Source organism: Corvus hawaiiensis, chromosome 3 (assembly GCF_020740725.1).
Source record: "Corvus hawaiiensis isolate bCorHaw1 chromosome 3, bCorHaw1.pri.cur, whole genome shotgun sequence".
Lineage (NCBI taxonomy): Eukaryota > Metazoa > Chordata > Aves > Passeriformes > Corvidae > Corvus > Corvus hawaiiensis.
In genome coordinates, this window is record NC_063215.1 from 40,046,478 (window position 1) to 40,069,030 (window position 22,553).

Sequence of the window (22,553 nt, forward strand, 5' to 3'; positions counted from 1 at the left end):
GGCCGGCGGCGCTGGCCAATGAGCGCGCGGCAGTGTCGGGTGTCCGCCAGTGCCGGGGAGCCGCGGGCTGCGCGCGGGGCGCCGCGCCGGGACGGAGGGGCCGAGCCGCGAGCGGGGAGCCGAGCCCGGGCCGCTCCCGGCGCTGTCCCGCGCGCCTGGAGGCAGCCGCCCGGATCGTCCTGCGAGCAAGCGGACGTCCGTCCATCCGTTCCTCAGGGTTCCGTGTGCTCTTCCCGGGTCGCAGCCGCCGGGGTAGCGCGAGAGAGGGGTCCCGGCCAGGGTCCGGCCAGAGCCCAAAGCCGAGCCGACGTCGGCGGGTCCCGGCGATGCCCCGGCGCGGTGCCCGCCCGTGGCCGGTCTGAGCGCGCACCTGGGTTACTGCCACCGAAAGAAAAACTTCAGCAGAAGCTGTGGGATGGTGCCCCGAGGCAGCCCTGCCACAAAAATCAAGTTCCTCGGGGCTGACATCACTTGGGATCCCTTCCCTCTGTTGCGTTCGTGTTTTCCGCCCCGCGTCTCCGGGTTGCCCCAAATAGGAAGAACAGGTTTATGGCAATATAGATATTACTTGGGATGGGGAAGGAGCGGCTGCTTCCCCCCTGCCCTCTCCGGTTGTAACCTGAAGCGCGTGTAATCCTCTAACAATGAGACAATTTAAATAGGAGGGGGAGGGAAAAAGAAAAAGTGAAACCCGAGGGAGAGAGGAACTTGCCTGATCTTTCTTGTCAGCGCTCACCCTGCAGACCGGGAGAGCTTTTCCCGGGGATCCATCATGCCCCCACCCCTCCGCTTTCCTTTCTCCAAACACACCCCTCGCTCCTTCAACGGGTGAAACAACTGCGTGACGGACACAAAAACTTACGGCTCCCCGATGAGGCCGCGGAGCGGAGCGTGGTGCGCGGGGCACGGTGGCGCGGTGGGAGAGCTCCTCTCCCGGGCCGCGCCGGGACCGGGGCCGCGCAGCCCCCGCGGCGAGAGGCGATGGCCCCGGCTGCGGGCCCCGCTCCGCGCCCCCTGCGCACCCCCTGATCGAACCCTGCTTCCAGCTCTGTCCCGCGCAACCTTCCCGGGGCCGATGCCGGGCGGCACGGACCGGGTTTTGTACTGCTCCGCTAAAAGTGCATCGTCGTGTCCTTTCGGAGGATAGATACTGCGATGTAAACAGAATAGGTGACTATCGTCTCGGAAGGAAGCGAAGGCAACGAAGACAGGGGGGTGTAATTGCAATTCGGTGGCAAGATTATGCGAGAATCTGAAACAAGCCTTGCGCAGATGCAGATCCTGATATAGAAAATGTTATGCCATAAATGGGAATTTAAATTATGAGAGGTTTGTTTATGGAACCTTTAGGTAGATAAGGCAAAATTAGAATTACTGCTGCTAGTAATAACAATAATACAATGCTCAGCATTGATGGATAAACAGCCACCATACTCCGGGCTTTGAGCACTTTCCCTGTGGGCTCCTTGTTACTTCCAAGAAGGGTGTAGAGCGAGGCTCCAAAATATGCTGTATTTCTTTCACTTGCTGAATAATTAATATGACTTAGAATATGACAATTTTTGTGTTTCATTCAGAATGCTCTGTTGATACTTTGGATACCATTAGTGTAGGCATAGTACAGACTCTTGATTTTCTTCTCATCCTCTGTCGTCTGTCATTCCCATCCTCATGCATGTGTACTCAGAAAGGGGAGCTATATAGAACAGTGAGTAGGCTTATCTTCTTTTAGAAAGGCTATTTTAAATACATGCAGGGATTTTGTGACTTCTTGGCAAATTTTCATGGGTGAAATTAGTTTTCATGTTGCATATATTGTAACAGTGATTAAAGAAGATGTAGGAAGTCTTCAACCTAGTTAGTCCTCGTCAATTTCCTAGCATGAAGTGCTAGCATTTTACTACATCACTTAGCCAAAAAGATAATTTTTAACTTACAGAGTCAACTAAAAAATGCGTTGAGGCTTTGAATGACCGTGTTTATAAAAATGTAGAAACTTGCTAAATGGACAAATTTACAGGAGAAAGGCTTAAATAGTAATGAGATGTATTCCTGTCCTTCATACATAGGATTAGGCCAGACAGTTATTTTTGTTGTCACCTGCATTTATACAGGTTATACTGTACTGTTTTATATAATCTAATATTGTGTGTGTATGATATATGTATTGGATCTGTACATATGCAAGGATTCTCAAAGTTATGTAAATACATTAACCACACAAAGGATATGTGTGTACATGAGTGAGTGGATAAAAAAATTAAATAAGAGATTAAAGAAAAATGTATATTCTTCTTCCTGCTCAACTAATTTTAAATGCCCTGTCTTCCTGATAACTGTAAATTAAGCTAAAGATGACATATTATATGGACTGCTTTGTTAAAACAGTCGTGGATGTATTCACTGTTACACCAAAATGTTCCATATACATTTAGAGTGTCTGTTAGTGTTGGGGGTGGTGTTTTGTGCTTCTCACACATTAAATCTTTGTGAAATTGATGAAGAATTTGAAATCTTTTTTGTTTTCCTCTGTTTATTTGTAGTGTTTTCTAATACTTCATTGTATTCTGTAGGATGCACATCCTGTATTGCATCTCACCCAGCTGTGTTAGATCTTCTGCAAAGAAAAACAGAAAAGTGATATAATACAACTGAACAAAAATACTCAAGCTAAATGGACTACAATCCTCAGATTTGGATTTTCCTTTCAGCAGAAAACCTCTGAGAGAAGAAGGGAAAAAAAAGGTAAAAAAAAAAAAGAATCTGGGAATATCATTCAATTCAATGTGTTACTATTCAGGCACCACTAAAGGAAATGTTTAATGGGAAAAGAACAATGTAATCCAAGATTGTCTCTCTATTGTTTTACTCTGTTTTGTCCTTTTTCTCCTAACCCCAAGACTGTAGGCCAGATTCTGTCTATTATTTTTACTTGTAGTTAGAATGATTTTCTTGACATTACCGAGCTTCCCTATGCTGGTACTAACCTCATATTAGCTGAGCTTCTCTATACTCAACTGCAAAGCTCTAAGCAGACTTTGGAGAAATATTTAAATAATTTCTTCCTCCTTAAAATTGACTATCTTCACCACAACTCGATCTGAAATTGTGGTACAAGAAATATAGGATGAATTCTAGGGGTAGACAAGCATACATAAAGTAATGAGTGTCATTTGAAAGTTGCTACAAAGTTAGGTTTTCACAAATTTCCTTTTTTCAGGATTCACCCATTCTTTCTTTCCTACTTTGTGCAGGGCTGAAGTGAAATTTCAGTAGTTTCAAAAAGGTATTGAAGGTTAGCCTCAGACACAGTTTCAGTAAATGATATTGAGTATTGGTTCTGTCCACAGAAGAATGATCCTTAAACTGGTTTTGACAAAAACCTCCTTGAACTCTGTTTTACAGTAGCAAAAGAAGAAATTAGGTTTAAGTAATAGAAGATCTTTCAAGCCCTGAATTTTTGATCTTATTCTAAGCAATCCCTAAGCAGTTCTTTATCTGTGCACAAGATTTTCTATGAAACGTGTAGTGCACATTTCTTTGCATTTTTTTCATTTTTTGTATCCTTTTTAATATAAAATTCAGTGGCTTTGTGACATTTGACTTATAAGTAGTATATGTATAATAAATCATTATATCAGACTTTGCATTTAGTTTTACAGATGTAATGGCACTTGCATTCCAAATCTGGACCAGGGAAGAATTTTCCATACACTATTTCAGATGTTCTGGTGGATTTATAAGTCAGAGTAGCTCTATTCTAGTAAAGAAGGAAATGTATTAAATAAATATTTTTGGTTCATATAGAAATTGTAAAGAATCAAGACTGTATTGTTTGAAAAGCATGCTCATATAAAAAGTTTTTTTTCTAGTTAAAATGCTGGTTTGGTTTTGGGTTTTTTAAAACTATTTTAGTTAACACAAATCAAAAATAGTTCCATAAAGCTTCACACTTTAAAGTCTTTACTTATATCAGAACGGTAATAAAAATTCACTGTCAAATTTTCTCTTAAGAGATTTAAAGTTGTACTGTGCTAAATAGATACATAGATCATGTTTTCCAAATCTATGAATTTTTAATACACTTTCAGAAACACTGTCCAGAAATAGAGGTATGATGGTGTGTCATCTTGCCATTTAATGGAAATTAAATACATTCTATAAAACAGTACAAATTAAATTCACATTAAACATACAGTGAACATAAAATGCTTTTGCCTTTCCCAAGGAACAACAGCAGAGGTGTACAGGGTCCAAAAGTATGCTGCATTTGGGTCCTGTGAGACATCTTTCCCTGATAAACCTGAATTTGGAAACTGCTTTTTTGAGGAACAAGAGCCTTTGGAGAACACACTGTCTCTTTGTTGATCATTCTTCAGAGACTGTTAGTATATCACATTGTGCTGTGGACCTTCCTCTGGGAAGCTTGAGCAGGACAAGCCAGTGCCATCATCCTGTGATAGCATCTGGAGATATTCTGAAAGGAGATAATTTGCCGTTCTCACCTATGAATTAAAGGAGTGTCTTTGTGTCCAGGTGCAACAAGAAATATCCACACATATAAGTTCTTTGTTGAGTTCAATTCTTTGTGAGATTTAAAGCTTCAATTTTCCTATGATGTTTGTCATACTAAAAATTGTGCACAGAAGAGCCTGACCATAAGGGCAGCTAAATTGTAATTTAGTTAATTAGTTGTAAGTAACAGATAAACTCTAGCAATATGCTCCAGTGAGGTTGGTATCTTCCTGTTCTTATTCAGTACAAGTGACATCCGATCACTTCCATCTGTGACAGTGCTAGATTCTTCTTTCAGCCCAGCTGAGGTGAAAAATCAGACCCAATAGATTTCCTGTTTCCATATATTACTTTCTCTTACAGTCAGTCTCAATCTCTCAATTTCCTTCTGTGAAAGAGCATGAAAGCATCTCTTCTTTCAATCTCCCTTCTGTGTTAGGAGGTAGGAGGGGAAAGGATAAAAGAACAGATGCAATAACCCTTATTTAGTTCTGAAAGAGAAACTACAGATTGCAATGGCAGGAGTTCCAGTGCTTTCACCTCTAGATCCAGGAAGTGTAGTGATGTGGAGCATCACTACTGACAGGAAAGCTGCCAAAGTGTATGTGAGAAGGTGTTCCTTGAAGTAGAATAATTTAAGGATTGCATCTCTCAGGAGTACAACCCTCTGCAGATTTCCCTCTTTGCCGTCTTTCATGTATTCTCATACTGTGTCAAGTTTCTGTGCAGATATACTGCCACTTCAGTCCTGGTCTGTGGCTTTACCTCTCCCCAAAACTGATCTCTCATTATCCACTTCAAGTAAACTAGATTTCTGACAAGTAATGCACGTACTAATTTGTGGAAGCTTGTTTTGTCCTCAGATACTTGATGCTTGCCAGATACACTAAATCACAAGACCTTGCATATTTTATCTCCTTTAAATATGAAAGTGCATGTGATAGTGTGTTTCATGGGTAAGTAATGCTTTATTCAGAGTGCATTTCTTTTTGGCTTGAATTTGCCAACTGTAGTTTCAGGATGTGATTTCTTTAGTATTTACCATAGTGTGACAAAATTAATAGAAGTACCTAATAAACTGTCTTTATACAGTCAATTCTGGTTTGTCTAGAGTAGTAATTTTCTGATACAAATGCAGGGATGATGCAAATCCTCTATAAAATTAAGCCACATGGCTTTATAATGAAGAAAATAGGCTTTGCTGTAGTAGACCCTAAAGGGCAAGCTAACCCCTGCCTGGATCAGTAAATACAGACAGAAGTATAAATCACAGTATCGCAACATTGCCTCTGGTCCCCTTTTGTCCTTCATGCAACCAGATTAGCTATCTCTATCCCATGAAAATGTGCACCACAAAATGGATAATTTCATCCCACTCACCATTCAATAGGGTTTTGGGGTTTTTTTTAAATTATAATTATATAATGCATTTGCCAAGCAATTTCTGAGTTGTTTCCTGTCTAAGGTCTCAGCTCAGATAATGTTTTCCTCATGTAAGTGGTTCCATTGATCTAGGTGAGAGCTAGGTGATACTCCAGCTGAATGAGAGTGACACTCTTAACTAAACACTAAGTATCTTTCATGCTCTTTCAGGTGAAAAGCACTTAATTTCAAGAAATCCTTTATTTGTCCTTTTGCACATGTTTTTCTTGAGAAGGTGATTTGAACTGTAGTGATAAAAAGAGTTAAATGGTGCAGTGGGGTGTGGTTCCTTATACATCAATTTTTTTTTCTGTTGTAGGTTTTGGTTGTTTTGTGGGGTGGTTTCAGTTTGGGGTTTTTTCTGTTAGGGGTTGTTTTGTTTGTTTTGCCTTCTTTTCTTTTTTTCCCTAATGATGGCACAATAAGCAGTTGTCACTGAGCTGTAGTGTTGCTAGTGATGTCTAGGTCTTTTTCTTAAGTGCTTGCAATGAATTTAGAGCCCATCAATGTGATTGAATAGTTGATTTTTTTTTTTCTTTTCTCCTTCTTTCTCATGAATAACATGGCAGCTGTCTACAGTAATTCATCTATCATTGTGTTGCTCAGTTACTTAGAGTTATGGTTTCTAATCCAATGCATAACCTTTTTTAATTCTGGCTACCCTGAATAATCTTTTGCCACACTTATCTACAACTTATCTGATAGGTAACAAATATATTTGCTACTCATAGTACATATCTTGGAGCATCCTATATTTCCCTTGTGTTTATGATTAAAATAACCATTTATTTTCCAATACCTAATTTCTAATCTCATACCCAGGCTGTAATTTTATACAGGTGTCTACCTTGCACTCTGTAATTATTTTGGTCTTAACAGTCTTCTTTGGGTAGACTCAAAAGACTATCTTGTATCAATTTTTTTGGAACTTTATTTTTTCCCTTCTAATAGTAAAAATCCAAAATCTGAAACATTAAAGTCATCTGTGATACATGAATTAACAACACCTTCTATTGTGATACATGAATTAACATGTTCTATTCCCTTTCAATTTTTAATTTTGTTCTTTATCCCATTTTCAAATATAACCAAATATTCAAATAATGTTACAGGAAAGGAAATGAATTAATATATCTGGCAGATTGAACCTTAAAACCAACGAATTCGGATTTATGCTGTCTGTGAGGTAATATGATTTTGAATTTCTTTCACTTATTTCATTTGTACACTCCCAGAAAAATTTCTATAACTGCTGTATTACTGTCGTAAGCCCCACAGTAAGTAATCAACTTACCTAAGTGAACTTCCAGTATTAAGATAAAAAAGAAAAAAGAAAAGGTAATCTGCCAGACCCAGGGCATCTGCCAAGGATATTTTAGAAGAAATCATACCTCCTGAATTCCAGGAGAAAAGATCTATACTTCTTTTTCCTTCTTCATTGTTAACATATATCTTCCTAATCATCCCATATGGGTAGTGGGAGTTTGTTTTTCCCCCAAATGGTCACAGGCTTGTCAATGTATGTTTGCTACACAACAAACAAACAAACAAACAAAAATACCAAAACAAAAACACCCAAAAATTTGCCATTGTGTGTCTCTTACAGTCCAAGGACATGGCAGGCTGAGAGATCATTAAGTCACCTTTGTGTCCTTCTCATTTGGTAAGCTGAAAATGTCCTCATCTTATTCCAAAATGCTCTGGGGTCCTGTAAAATTATAGCATACTCCTAAAGCTGCCCGGTGCACTGCAGGACCAGTTTCAGCCTTTGCTGTCAGGAGCCCTGTCCCAACCCACTCTTCCTTCCCCCAGCCTGGCCTTAGCTTTGCCCCTCACTATGATTTGCAAGTCAGTGCTCTGAAGGTTTTCTTGTGGCATGCCTATGCAAAAGCTTTCCTCCCTTAGAGAAAAACAGGGAGGCTTTACTGCTATTCCAGCCTCTTTGTCCTGCCATATAATGTGCCTTGCATATAACCAGCTGTAGCATAATTAAGCTAGATTTTAGGTGCTTAATCAGGCTCAGCAAAATACGCTAGTTTGTCACATTCCTTCCTGCTGAAATCAGAACATAGCTTTAAGTCTGCACTGCCTCTACTGTACCTGTTAGTAACTGCTGGCAGCTGGCAAGAGCTTCATCTGAATTTGGATTCACTAGGAGATTATTTAAGATACTTTTCTTTCAAAACAAGTACTGTACTGTATCTGTTCATACTGAGACTTTTCAGTACATTTATTTGTCAAATATGCATATGTATGTGTCTACATACATAATTTCCTCATAAATTCAGTAGTCTTAGATAAATGGAACGTAGAGATAATACAGCTTCATGCACAAAACACTGTTTACAGAGGGCCAGTCTCTTATCTCCTGTGAATTGACATAATTGCAGCAACATTATGCTAGTTGGGGCTTTTTGGCAAGAATTCATGACAGTTACATAATTCATTACAGCCTATTCTAACCTACTGAAATCTATGCATATTTTTAGGCGTAGCTTGTACATTCCCACTGATTTCTGCTTGTGAATTCCCTTTAGATGTGCCCTCAGGTTCCCCCTGGATATGCTTCTGTCACTGTGTCACTTTGAGAGTCACTGTTGCAATTCTTCCACCTATACAATTCTCTCAGAAGTCAGTGCAGTGTTTAGATGCACGTAGGTAATAGGGCTGGATGTTGGTCAAAGCACAGTAGGTCCTGACAGTCCCCCACACATGCTTCCAATTACTGAGTGTTGTGAGCCTGAGCCTTACCTGATATGAGCCCCTGGAGTCAGTGTTTTTATGCACCTGCTAAGATTTCTAAGACATCTAACTTGTGATGAGTTACAGCATTTAAAGCTTTCAAAAGCTGTTTATCTGGATATTTAAAAAAATTTAAATCTATGGCATTAAGTATCTGGATAATATTAGATTTTGAAAGGAACAAAAATTCTACATTCTTCTGTGAGAATGGAGAGCTCTCTCTCCACCTCTTCTCCCATTGGCTTTCCACCTGATTTTTCTAGGAGTCTGGGAGTTGTTCCAGAGGAAGTTTGACTTGCAGTAACCTACAGTGAGATAGGAGATGTTTGAACTGTCTCCTTCTGCACATCCTCACTGAGCTGTAGTACTGCCTGTCCTCGGGAAGCACCCTCTCTTACCTGAGAGGACAGCAGATCTACGTGACTCTGCTCGCTCACTGTTTTGGCTCTGTTTCAAGACTGTGCTGGAGGAACTAGAGGAGTGAGGGAAGATTAAGTGTACAGCTTGCCTCCTCCTCCTCCCTGCCCAACTGAGGAGAGGGGCAGCTCAGGGAAGCAGAGTAGCAGGAGTAAAGTCACAAGAAGGGGAGGCTGCTGTGCTGTGCAGTGCTGTGCAGAGGGGTGTATTGGATTATCACCGTGGGTCTGTCATGGTCACTTAACAGTTTTGTTGCTGTTTGGTGCAATTACTGATGATGCCATCGGGTATGCTGTATTATGTATGCTTTAACTTTTTTTCTCACCTTCAGTTTTGCTGTTCATAGGGAATTACCCAATTCTTAGAAAAGTGTAGCTTTGATTTCAAAAGGTGTCTGTCTGTATCCAAATGATGAAAAGGCGGAAGAGTTCATAAGGAGGCTAAAATAACAATATTATTTTAAAGCTACATTTGCTTATGTTTTTTGCTGTTACATCTCTCTACCATGCAGATATGTGTGATAACCCCACTTCACTGACAGTTAGGTCACATTAATCAGGCTACTTCTCTAACTGCTTCTTTTTACTTGCAACTGCATGTTGTTGTCCACAGGAATTCCACATAGTTGTGACCAGTGAGGAGACAGCTTTGCTCAGCTACGTTTTGTTTTGCTATATGGAAAGAATTTAGTTTGTTCACATCAAAGTGGAGCTAACTTCAGTAACAGGTAAAATTGGTGTGTAGCAGTTTGAGCTGAATCAATGTGAACTGGTATAAAACTCTGGAACCTGACTTTCAATGGACTGCTTAACACAGCTCAGAAAAGAAAGTCCCAGCATAGTATAGCTCACAGAATTGCTACAAAGGAAATAAATGAATGAAAACTGCATGATTAAATGCTTTCATCTGGAAATTTTGGTGCAATATTCAGAAACTCTACAAATTCTTCTAATTCATCATACTCTTTGTTTATTACTAATAAATTAATGTGCTGATGGAAGGAATTCATTACCCTTTCTACACACTTCACTAGTTGCAGGTCATTTATTAATCTGTGTTATCTGGTAAGACTAAAACCAGCTGTAATTACATTGTTAAACATTGATTAATAAGCAGCCCACATCACTAATATACTCAAGAAGCAAGATAAAAAATCTTTTTAAAGATTTAGAGTAAAATTTGAACATTCCTTTGGGAATAAGGAAATCTGGATCTTCATAAATATTCATTTTTGTAAAATTCCATTTGCTTGCACAGCTGTATTTTTGAACACCTTTTGGAAACAGATTAACAAGCAAATTCAATTACACGAGAGTAAACGAACTGCATTCACAAAGTAGTATTAATGCACTAAGTGAAACATTTAGAATGAAACATTTTTTTAAATAGTCTTCAGCTAACCATATTTTTTTTTGCATTCTTAATTTAATCATATAATTAGGCATACATTTGTTTCAAACCCATTTGTATTTCACAGATTTTAAAACAATATAGCAATTAGAAATACATTATTAAAAACACTGCAGATTCTTAGACCTTGCTTTTGTAGGTTTTCAGTAAAAATCAGTTTGATTGAAGTGACACAGATGAAATTATTACTTGTCAGAAGCTTGTATTATCATTAAGGGTAAATAAGCAGAATGTCTCTGGCACTTGACAAAATTGGGGAACTGATTTTTATGATATAGCTTTATGGGGAATAAATCCGATGGAAAGAAGATGCTTTTAGAAAAGATGTTTTAAGACTATCCTCAATTAATCATAAATGACAAATCTCATTATAGCAGCACTATTGTTAAGGGTCTGTCAGTATTTCCATTACAAACCTGTATTACAAAGATTTATAAATGGGCTATAGAAATTAACTCTGGGATGAAATTTGCTGTTCACACTGTTCATTATAGGATTATACTTTCCTCACAAAACTTTAAGAAAATCTGTTTTACCTTTTTCAGTTGGTCAGCTTCAAAAGAAACAGAAATGAGAAGTTCTGTTGATTACTTGTTTGTTTGTATAATTTTCAAAAAGGACACCATTTAGTAGATCAGGAGAACTATGATGCTATAGCATAAGAGATCTAACTTACCTTTTTTTCCTTTCTGTCCCTGAAAGGATACCCATTTTAGTGTGAGTTCAGCTTGCAATAGGATTTTAATAGAACTGCTGAAATTCTTTACTCAGTCTCCTAAACCTTTTAGGTTATGTCTTTCAGTTTCATTACTAATCAAGGATTTGAGACCTCATCCAAAGGTGCTCACTAATCAAGGTTTTCCACCTCATCCAAATATGTGCTAGCCCAGAACATGTTCGACCACTGGGATCTCATAGGACTTTGAAACAGAGCCTACTATTTCTGCAGAACTGATGCTGTAGAGTGCAAAAATAAGTATTGCTAGAAAGCCCAGCCAGTGTAAACATCAGTGGTGCTGTAGTTCTTCAGTTTTATGGCTCAGGAAGGTAGATGTCCTGCCAGGCTTTTGAACCCTCTGAGAGAGATGGGGAGAATTCCTTAAGGGCATTTTGAAGAGGACCAGAACCATGCTTTGAGGTATATAAGTACATTCTCTGTATTCAAGGATGTTAGAGGTGATGCAGTCGTTCTTTGGTACTGTTCTGTACTTGGGAGACAGGACTACCCACATACATGTGTCCAGAAAGGTGGTAGGTGCCTTATTCCTAGAAACATTCAAGTCCATGTTGGATAAGGCTCTGAGCAACCTGGTCTAGTTCGAGATGTTTCCGCTTGTAACAAGGGGCTGGACCAGGTGAGCTGTAAAAGTCCCTTTCAACCCAAACCCTTGTATGATTGTATGATACAGAGATGATGATAAGGAGATCCCATCTTATGGCATCTGGCAGTGGTTTTTTACCTACTTTGACCAAATCTGTCTTGGTAAGCCACATCTGTGCACGTTGTCTCACATTGGTGGCCTGGTAGGGGAGTTTCTGTATCCCAATCCTCAGCTGTCTGAACTACCAAATCAGGTAGCCACTTGCAGGCTCCCCATGGGTATTTCATCTGCCCATGCCCAGGAATCATTTAGGAAACTGATGCCTTGAGTTGGCCACCTAAAAACAGAGATTAGACAAGAATAAGAGAATAAAAGGAGGTATTTATTTGAAGGGCCTTCATAGGTACACCCTGGGCAGTCAAAAGGCTACACCCAAGATGGACCCTGGGTCACAGGTTCTTCACACTTTCATAAGCTTTGTTCATTTGCATATCAGGGTTAATTCTCCAATTATTACCTCAGTTCATGATGTAATTACCCCAAGTTTGCCCCCTCTTTAGAGGTTTTTAGTTTACAAATTTTGGCACCTGGTGTCCTTGAGGTGGAAACCTAGAGAGGCTTGTTATGTCCAACCAGCATGAGAGAACAGCAGCTAACAGGCCACAAGAAAGTTCAGAGTTGAACATTAGGCAGTACAGGATTTGAAAAATATAAAACTTAAAACCTAAGGCATCATTTGTACTAGCTGATCTGGCCATGTTCTGCTCTAACAGCACAAATAGTTGATGTTTGGAGACATTGCACACTGTTCTTTTATTTACTGGTGCAGATAGAGATTTTGAGGTTATTCAAACTGACAAGACAACTAGAGGCTGGTTTGGACAGAACTGAAATATGTAATCAAGGTGAAGTTTGCCAGTTCAAAATAGGGGAATCCAGCTTGAGAGGGTCAGACCTTCAATCTGACAAACATCATGTTACCTCTAGAGCAGGTAGCCTTGAATCTATACACCCACGAGTGCATAGATGTACGCTGATACCTCCACATCATATATCTAAAAAATTCCTGGTTTATAAGGAGGCATAGGCTGTGTTCCTGAAGAGATACGGTGTTTGGCTGGCTGTCTTGGATGTGATCTTTCGTTAAGAGAAAAAATAAGATACTCTTTTATCCACTATTGACGAGAAGTTGCGTTTGTTTCTTAACAGTAGCCTTGGAATAAGCACATGCTGCAGACCACAGGCTGCTACCTGGCAAATCAACCAGCAAATGAACCTACCAATTACCACAAGTGAACCTTGCAGTGACTGAACAAGAGGCTGGCATGTGTGATCTCTGTACAACCAGACAGCAAGTGTCTCCATTAACCACATCCCTCAGTTCATCTTGGATGGCAGACTTGGCTGGCCGAGGAGAGACAGTACCCTAGAGCCAAAACTCAAGCGGAATTAGCAAGAAACTAGATTTGAATAAGTAGATTAAAAAAAAAAAAGAAAGAAATGGAACAAGAAAACAAAGTTCACGGAAGGAAGGTATTCAATATACATTGGCAAGATTATTGATGACATGGTTATTGTGCTGAAAATGACAAACCTGTTGTGTTTAGAAGACAGAATTTATGAAGAACAAAAGGCATGATGTCGTGTTTTACTTTATTTAGAAAACAGCATTTATGATAGTTAAAATCTAGGCTGATAGCTTGATTAATTTAGACAGTTGATGCTTAAGGTATTGTGGATAAATAACCTTTCTATTTTATTCAAGAATAAGTTACTTAATACTTCAGGTGGAGAGTAATTATGTTGTGTCACTTCTTACCCATCTGCTGTTTGTCTTTATACAACGTTGGCCATGCTGAGGACAGCAGAAGCTTTCTAAAATATGATGTTATTGTCTAAGAATATAAAAACAAATTTGAAAAGGGGGGAAACCAAAGCAAGCGGTAATAAAGGGAAGTGGGTCGAGTGAACAGACAAATACGTATTTAATGGAATTTTCTTAAAAAAATATTCTCTTTTCTAGGTATTTAACCAGTGGTATTTTATTAAAAAATAAAACTTACTGAACATCTGTAAAGGTTAAAATGGGAATACAGGCCCGTCAGCAATATGCAGTGGGTCTCTTCTGCATTTTGGGGTGGTATAACCAGAAATAATGTGGCCAAACAGTAAATTTTCATAGATGTTCATAGTAAGCGTATTCTAACTTGTGATTGCTGATAATTTTTGAGACTGAACGATGTGATATGTGAAAAATGTAAAGGTCATTTGTGCAGATAATTACTGTTTAAAAAGTTACATACCTTTTAACACATATAAGTATTTCTAAAAAGAGGATTATTTCCCTTTATTCCATTATATCGGTGTCTGTCATGGACTAGAATCTATATTGTAGGACTTAAAAAACCGACCACTTTCTGACAATAGAAATAACTTCATAACATGGGTGAGGATCACGCATATCACTTTTGGCCTAAAAATTATTTATCCATCCAAACTTTAACAAAAGCAGTCAGTGATTCATTACTCAAAACATATCTAAATGTTTGTGGACTATTGTTAACCAATCGTTTAATCAACAAAAGTGAAGAGGAGTTACTGAGCAATGTTCATTCTAAGCATTGCATTCGCTTAGTGACTCACATGCAAATGTTATCAAAAATGTCCTTTAACTCACTCTTTCACTGCAGAGTTCATTTGAATATTTCTTTTTTGATTAGCCTAGCTTGACTGAAGGTGTATATTACATAGTGGTAACATGTGAGTGGTCAGGGCTGGCCCAGTGCTTGGTGTATGCAATAGCAAGACCTTGGGGTCAGAAACATAAGCACAATCAAAATATTCATGGAGAAATTCATTCTTTCTTATAGACATACAGAAGAAAATTACAAAACCCTGGAGACTGAGCAGACAACCACATCTAACTGTGTTGTCCTCAGCCTGCTTGTATGAGTAGCTGCTGAGTCATGTTTGCTTGAATCTTTACCTGTATTACTTCTCAGGCTCACTGCCTAAAACTGAAAGCATCCATGTACGCATGCTAAGGGATTTCTTGCTATGAATACGACTGAAGTTAGGGGCAGAACTGGAATGGAAACAGCCCCATAGGATACCTTGGGATGATCGGAAGCATGATATCAACTTACGAGAATGTGTGATGTCAGCTGATTTTGATGCACAACCAGCAGCGTGCCTTGCCGCTCTTCTCCCATATGCACACTTGTGCCTTCTGTGGATACAGCGCTGTACCATGCAGGCTGAAGGCAGTTTAGTGAAGAGAGAAGCTCTGATGTGCTTTTAAGGAAAATACAGAAGATTCTCCAATTGGGCCTTCTGTTGCACATTTTGAACAAGCATGTTTAAATCGCCACAGCTTTTAGGTGAGTTTCACCAGCCAAGTGATGTAACTGTAAATGTTATGGTGTCAATTCTGCCAGTTTAGTTGTCTCACATGGTCTGTTTATTTCTACTAAAATTATAGCCTATCCTCTGTAACAGATTATGGGACCTAAGCACAAACATGGCTTTTTGCATCTTATGGTGCTATATTTGTAGGGAACCTTGTAGTCTGCAGGATTTTCTGTGTCCTAAGGCACCTGACTGATAGTTGCGCATAAAAATGAAGCTGTAGATTGTGCTGAAAATTCTGCATTTTGTTTTCCTGCAGGAAAGCTCAAAAGAAAAATGAAAATATTTTTCTGTTTGAAGGTTTTTGGTGATGGTGGAATTTTATTTTCTTTCAAAGAAAATGAGAAAAATTAAATCAGATTTTTTTTTCAGAGAAATACCTTAGGTAGAAACTGTTTATCTGCTTATTCATTCATTTTAATAAAGAAGGTTTGTTTCAAAAAAATCCCCCTAACCAACTGTAATTATATATTGAGCATTATGATGAGGAAGATACTGCAAAATGTATGGCTAAATAGCTATAAAGGTGATTTTAAAAGTGAGACAACATCACAAAATATAAATGTAGCTTTTAGATTGACAGAAAACAAGGAAAAGCTATATCCACACGCATAAATAAAAGAGGCCATGGACTGTTCTTTACTCCTGTTTCCATCTCCTCCCTCCTAAAAAAGGTACTGCTCCTGCAACCAATCCTGCTGCCTTATCTTCCACCTGAGCAAGTGCTGGCCACTCCAGGCAGTTCCATCTCTGAGCCTCTGCTTGCAATTACAAGTGTGGGTGGGATAGACTATAAATGGTCACAAGTCTATTTAGAGTCGCACCCTGTTTCTGCTTAGTTTCTTAATGAAAATGTAACAAAGAGAGTAGTTTTCTGTGAAAATTTTGGTTGCAGCTTAGTTCACCTGCTGAACTTGATCTTCAGTGACTACAGAGCTTTTCTCATGTGAAAGAACCTCTCTACAGATAGCAGAGCACAGGAAAAAGCTTTTGGCCTGAAATAGGAGTGGCCTGTTTTAGATGATCATTTTTAATGGAGTGTGAATCACCACCACGCCATCAAGAACAAAGCAAAAACACAAAAATTCTGTCAATAGAATGCTATTTCCATGGACTACTTAGTATGATTACAAATTGAATTTGCTGTAATAAGTTACAAATGTAATTTATTACAAGTTAACATCAGGACTGAGACAAGTCCTAAAAATGTATAATATACAAAATTTTGTTTCTCCTGATGAATGCGAAGTTTCTGAGCTCAACTTGCCTCCGTAGTATGTGACAGTGCCAGGAGATACTTTGATCCAGAATGCTAGATATACATGCTATATGCCATAAACACATTTTAGTTTTAATAACAATCCAAGAGGTTCAGCATATTGTTTAATAAAAGATCAATGCAGTAATATGATTAACCACTCCATGTTGCATTCTTTCCATTTGTGAGAAAAGATAGTTCAGGATGTGCAATGCAGTGAATAGCAAAATGACTAATTGACAGGCAAGATGAAGATTTTCCTAAGGGTTTTTTCTTCCTCCCTGCCCTCAAGGCTTTCTTTGTTGTTAGAATGCTGTTAACTCTTTTGTTTAGGGTCTCTTTCCTTTAAACAGGCTTGTGGAAGAGCTTTTCATATTTTTTAGCAGTAGATTTACTTGCTGAGTAAATATAGCTGATGAAAGAAAAGCTGGTGATCCATAAAAGACCAGGATGCAGGGATCCTCATTAATCTTCCAATAGTTTTTGCTGTCATTCCTCTTTAAAGTTCCTTGCCTTGTAAAGTGTTTGTGGAAAACGTAGGAGCACTTTTGCCTTCCATGAAGCAGTGATTTCCAGCCAGATCCCGACAAAAGCTCTAACTCCCTTTCAACTAGTTTTAACATCAACTGTGTCATTGGGAAGGGTTCTCAGCTATGAAAGGGATTGTTTAAATGAGTTTTACAAAAGGAAGACAAAGAAAAAGCCAAATTTCTTGTTATCTGATGATGGTAATGTGACTACATCCTTAGAGGCATAAGTAGGATATGATGATAAAATAAATTTTAAAAGAATAGAATATATTCAAATTTAAATAAGCGACTGTCCTTTGGAAATCTTGACTTCTCTTGCAGAGATAATGAAGCATATGGCATGAAATGGAGAAAGTTAATATAATTAGCTGTGATGGATTATGGTAAGAGCGTGAAAATATTAGGATGGGGGCCTGCAGTTTAGAAGCTATTTCAGATTTGGGATTGCTGAGCTGATAGTCTCTCAGCAGGGCTCAAAGCATGGTCTGCTTCTCCTGAGGATGTTTAAACTGATTTGTGTTCAGATTACATCTCCTATCCTGTCCAGCATTTTGGGGTATCCATCAGATATGCTACCAGTAATTCTTTAGCTCAGAGAATCACTGAATCATGGTTTGGGGTGGAAGGGGCCTTAAACATCATCTAGTTACAACCCTCTTTCCAAGGACAGGAGAACCTTCCATTGGACCATTTTGCTCAAAGCCACATCTAACCTGGTCTGGAACACTTCCAATGATGGGGCATCCATGGCTTCCCTGGGCAACCTGTTCCAGTGTCTCACCACCTCATGATAAAGAATTTCTTCCGAACATCTAATCTAAATCTACTCTTTTTCAGTTTAAAGCCATTCCCTCCTTGTCTCATCACTACAAGCCCTTATTTAAAAAGTCCCTCTCCAGCTTGCTTCTAGGTCTCCTTTACTTACTGGAAGGCTGCTATGAGTTCTCTCTGGAGTCTTTTCTCCATGCTAAATAACCCCAAACCAGCTCTTTCTGTCGGTCTTCATAGGAGAGAGAGGTGCTTCAGCCCTCTGATCATCTTTGTGGCCTTCCTCTGGACTCACTCCAGCAGGTCTGTGTTTTCTTACATTGTGGACTCCAGAGCTGGATGCAGCACTGCAGGTGGAGTCTCACAAGAGCAGAGCAGAGGGCAGAATCCCCTCCCTTACCCTGCTGTCCACGCTGCTTTGGATGCAGCCCAGGGCACATGTGGCTTTCTGGGCTGTGAGTGCCCACTGCTGGGTCATATCCAGCCTCTCATCCACCAGCACCCCCAAGTCCTTCTCCTCAGGGCTGCCCTCAGAAGAAGTCATATAGAGTAATTCAAGCTCTTTCATGGACAGGAGAGAAGGGAATCAAATGGTTTAAAAGCTCCTTTTGTTCAAAAGGTAAGAAAAAATACAAACTACCAAAATTCTACCAGTTTGCATCAGACTAAGGGGAAAAAAATTTTACTAAAGGTAGGGGAAGAGAGATACAATCTTAGATAGTATCTCCATATTTTCAGTAGGACAGTGCAAGGGCTTTGAGACAGAACATATTTTTGGTCCTCTTTCCTCCTTTTGGTTCCTCTTTTCCTTTGGTCCTGCCTGTATTTGGCACACTTATTTTCAGAGCTGGGTGAAAGTATTTTAGTGGATCAATTTTTCTAACAAAATGTAGAGCCTTAGGGAACTGGAAAATATTTGATCTTGGATTAAGTTTAATAAATATTTTTTGGTGAAGAAAAAAAATTTTAGAAAAGTAAAAAGACTGTAATATTCCAGTTCAGCATCCCTGACACAATCTTTTTTTTTGATGTGAGCATCACTGAGAAAATCAGGAAAGTTCCCTTATAGTAGAAGTGGTGGTACTTGCTTCCGGTAACCCGACGGCTGAAGCCTTCTCTGGGACCACAGAGGCCGAGGTTTTGACTTATTTTCTTTTTGAAATGAAGCAGAAACACAAATTTGTGAATATTGGCAGTTGATTGCTCTTTCTCCAGTCTCCCACATTACAGCTTTTCAGTTGTTTGTGTAGTACTGAGATTATCATCAAGGCACAACCAAAACTTTGAGAGGCAGTTTTAGGTGTCTTAGATTTATACCAGTAAACTATAGTAATTTTGTTTAAACCATCCACTAGAATCCTTCTGTAGTTAATGTCAGGTCAGCAAAACAGTCTTAAGACCTATCTAAGGATTAGTTTGAGCTCTGAATCTTTTTCTGCTCATGGTAAAGGGAATTAGGATTATAACCTAAAACTTTGTGTCTTTATGAAAGTAGGCCAAGGTTGGGTGATATGAATTCCTGACAGGGCATCTGCTCTTCTAGCAAATCCTAGACTTACTTTCATTTTTACTCTGTGACCTATTGAATAGTTTTTTATTTATACAATTGGCAATAATTAAAAAAAAAAAAAAGCCATAGAAAAACATAGCTCTAAATGAAGAATTTACATTCTTCTAGGAGAATGAAGATGTTAAGAGGAAAAGACTACAAAATACCCTGACTGAAATATTTGTTCTTCTAGAACAAATTAAGTGTTAATTTGTCTCTGAAATTTGATTTTACTTTCATTGAATTACCTTTACAAGCTATCATTATCCCCAATGCTATAAAATAAGGTTATATAATAAACACAGCAAGATAATAATGTGTTCAAGAGATGCTTAATAGATGTATCTATCTTTAACATAAAGTAACATAAAATAATGATGGTCTTTTCTATTATTAGGCCTCAAAGTGATCTGTAAACTAAAATTTCTCCTATAGAAAAGAAGTCAGATCAGTCAGATGCAGCAAATATTTGGGGTTTTACAAACAAGCCCTCAGCAGCTACAGAAATGACTCTGTGGCAGACTGGCTTATTCAGTGTATAGGTCAGCCTTAGACAGATGGCTAGTCCCTGAGAAAGCCTTCTACAGTCAGTTATAGAACTGCCTGGGGCAAGCTCTCTTCATGGAAATGAGTTCACCTCTTCCTCCATTCCCAGATTCCTAATTTTTGGAAACACCTGCTCCTTAACCTGGGGCTTCTTAGCTCAAGAGAGTTACTTCAGCTCGTTCCTTTGTAGCCTTGGCTTTGTATATATATCTTTGCCTGCTGGGTAGAGATGGAGGGACCTTTCCATCAGGGAAGAAGGCATTGACTCTCTCTGGTGACGTTTGAGGCTGTTTGTGAAGAACAAAACACACAGGCTCTGATTGTAATTGAAACTTGTTCCCACTGCCAGCAGAATAAACAAGACCAGATACTAACATTAACTGTTATTTGCAAGAACCATTAGTACTGTGGTACAGGACCTCCATGGTAAGGCAATTATGATCATAAGTGAAAATCTGTGCCGCAGAGACCTGTAGTCTATAGACTAGAACCAAGGAATAGCAAATAATGGCCACTGGTATAACTTTAAAGGAATGGATAGGCTCAGAAAATCAGAATGTTAGCATAATCAAATCACTAGTGAGAAGATCATGTTTAGGAAAGACCTAACACAGTCTTGATTAACATTTTAAAAATCACCAGTTCAACAAGGCCTTTACATTTTATCTTCTGGCTCTCTAAGACAGAAAATAACGCAAAACAAAACTGAAATGTTTAAATAATGAAAAGTAACCCAACACCACACAAAAATAAAGACTATAGTGGCTTTTTTTACTGTTTAGTTCCAAGGTGTAAAAAATAGGACCTATAGGAAATTCAGGCTAAGTGCTATATTCTGTGAAAAAGACCAGTCCACTCTAGAGGAAGCTAGTTTTGAGCTGGGTGGACATGATGCACCCTGCATGACTTGGCTTGCAGGTCACCAATTGCTCTCTGAGGTGAATCTCTTCATCAAGCTTGCTGTAGCCTCATTCCCTCATGGTGCAAAACACGGCACTACCTCTGCTGGTGAATTTTGAGATGATCAGTATGCTAAGTCCTATTTTCCTGTTTTAAAAATACTCAAGTGAAAATAGAAATGGGAGGGTAAAAGCTGGGTGAAATAGATCTTCTAGAGGTTTTCAGGAGAAAAGGTTTTCAGTCAGTTCTAATACCACAGTTTCTGTTCTGATTATTACTAGATAATCTGGGATGTTGTGTGACTGATCTGGCCAGGTCTATCTCCCTCACTGCTCTTGCTGAGGCTAGGCTGAAACTTCTGGACTGTTCTGATTGCTCTCAGGATTGAAAACAGAAAGGAAGAGGGACAGCAACAAGAATCTGAGGACAACACAGAAATATGCTGAAGGCATGAAAGAGGATAAAGATCTTTTTTTCTGTGTTTGTAACTGCATGGTCTACTGATCAGGTGTCCTTTGTGGGTACATCCTGCTGATCATGAGTGCTTAATGGAAGTGTTTTGATGACAGTGGTGATAACAATAACAGAAACAGTAATAACACCTTGGTTTTTTTCTTTTTCCTTGGACTCACTACGTAGGCCATTTGAGAGAAAATATTTTCTTTTAAAGCTTTGAGAAGTAAGGTTACAGGTGGAATATAATATCCCAGACTATTTCATTCAAAATTTAGCTTCTTTTCTGTAATATTCATTTTGGTTCATTGTTTTTTTCAGTCTAACCTAATCTTCACATAGGTGCTGAGCTTTATTAAGGTTCCTTGTCATGTAAATAAGTTATTTTTTCCCATTTTCATACCACTTTCCTCAAACAGTGAGTGTATTGTTTTATGAATTTTTGACTACTTTGGACAACTGAATTTAGCATTAGGGAAAATGTTTAAGCTCAGATTTTTACAATAGGAAAATAAGGAAGCAATAAGGCACATTGGCCAGCCTTGCAGATAGTTGGCTCAGCACTAGCAGCCAGACAGTTGGGAAGTATTTTGAAGGCATCAGGGAAAAGGAGAGGTTGAAAGGAAGACAGTGAGTTAGGATTGCAGATGTTTACAAGGATACCTTTCCAAATACAAGTTAAAAAAAAACATAAAGAGAAAAAGAACATGAGGACCTGACATAAGAATTAAAAAACTGCATTTACAGAATGAAAATGGCTAAGATAAGCCATAAAGGGCTCTTCCTTGAATGTGAAAGCAGGAGTCAGAGTTCAGTGCAAGAAAGAGGGGAAAAAAAATTCAGGAGAAAGACTGAGAGGAATGGATTGAATTGGTCAAAGTGCCAAACTATAAAAAAGATCTTTACAGAACCATTTTGAATGTCTTGAAAGAGAACGATTAACTGTCTTAGGTCCTGTGAGAAGGATGCTATGCTAACTAAAATGACCAATGACAGGAACCAGCTGAAATAGATAGAAAAGATAGAAAAGGCTTCAACCAAGAGACATTTCAAAATATTTAGACACATTCTGGAAATAAAGATCTAGGGAAAAGTCTAAATAGGCCTAAAACTACCTATTAATCTTCATTAACCATTAAGCAAGTCTAAATTACTGTTTAATTGTTCATACTGATTTCTGTGATGGCTAGGTGATAGATCTGAGTGACAGATAGGTCTTTGCTTGCTTTTTTTTTAGCAGAAAGGAAAAAGTGGAGGAAGTCTTTAAGAGAAAGAACAAGATTCTATTTTAGCCATATGGAATCTGAGCTGAC

The 22,553-nt window shown here is 38.8% G+C and overlaps 1 long non-coding RNA gene across 1 annotated transcript in view; it reads left to right on the forward strand.

Moving 5' to 3' along the window:
• Nucleotides 1-99: 99 nt before the first annotated feature.
• LOC125324120 overlaps nucleotides 100-22,553 on the forward strand; it is a 31,645-nt gene continuing 9,191 nt past the window's right edge. Inside the window, exons 1-2 of the long non-coding RNA XR_007202823.1 lie at nucleotides 100-1,170; nucleotides 2,574-2,745. This is a non-coding gene — a long non-coding RNA (uncharacterized LOC125324120). The remainder of the gene's footprint in view (nucleotides 1,171-2,573; nucleotides 2,746-22,553) is intronic.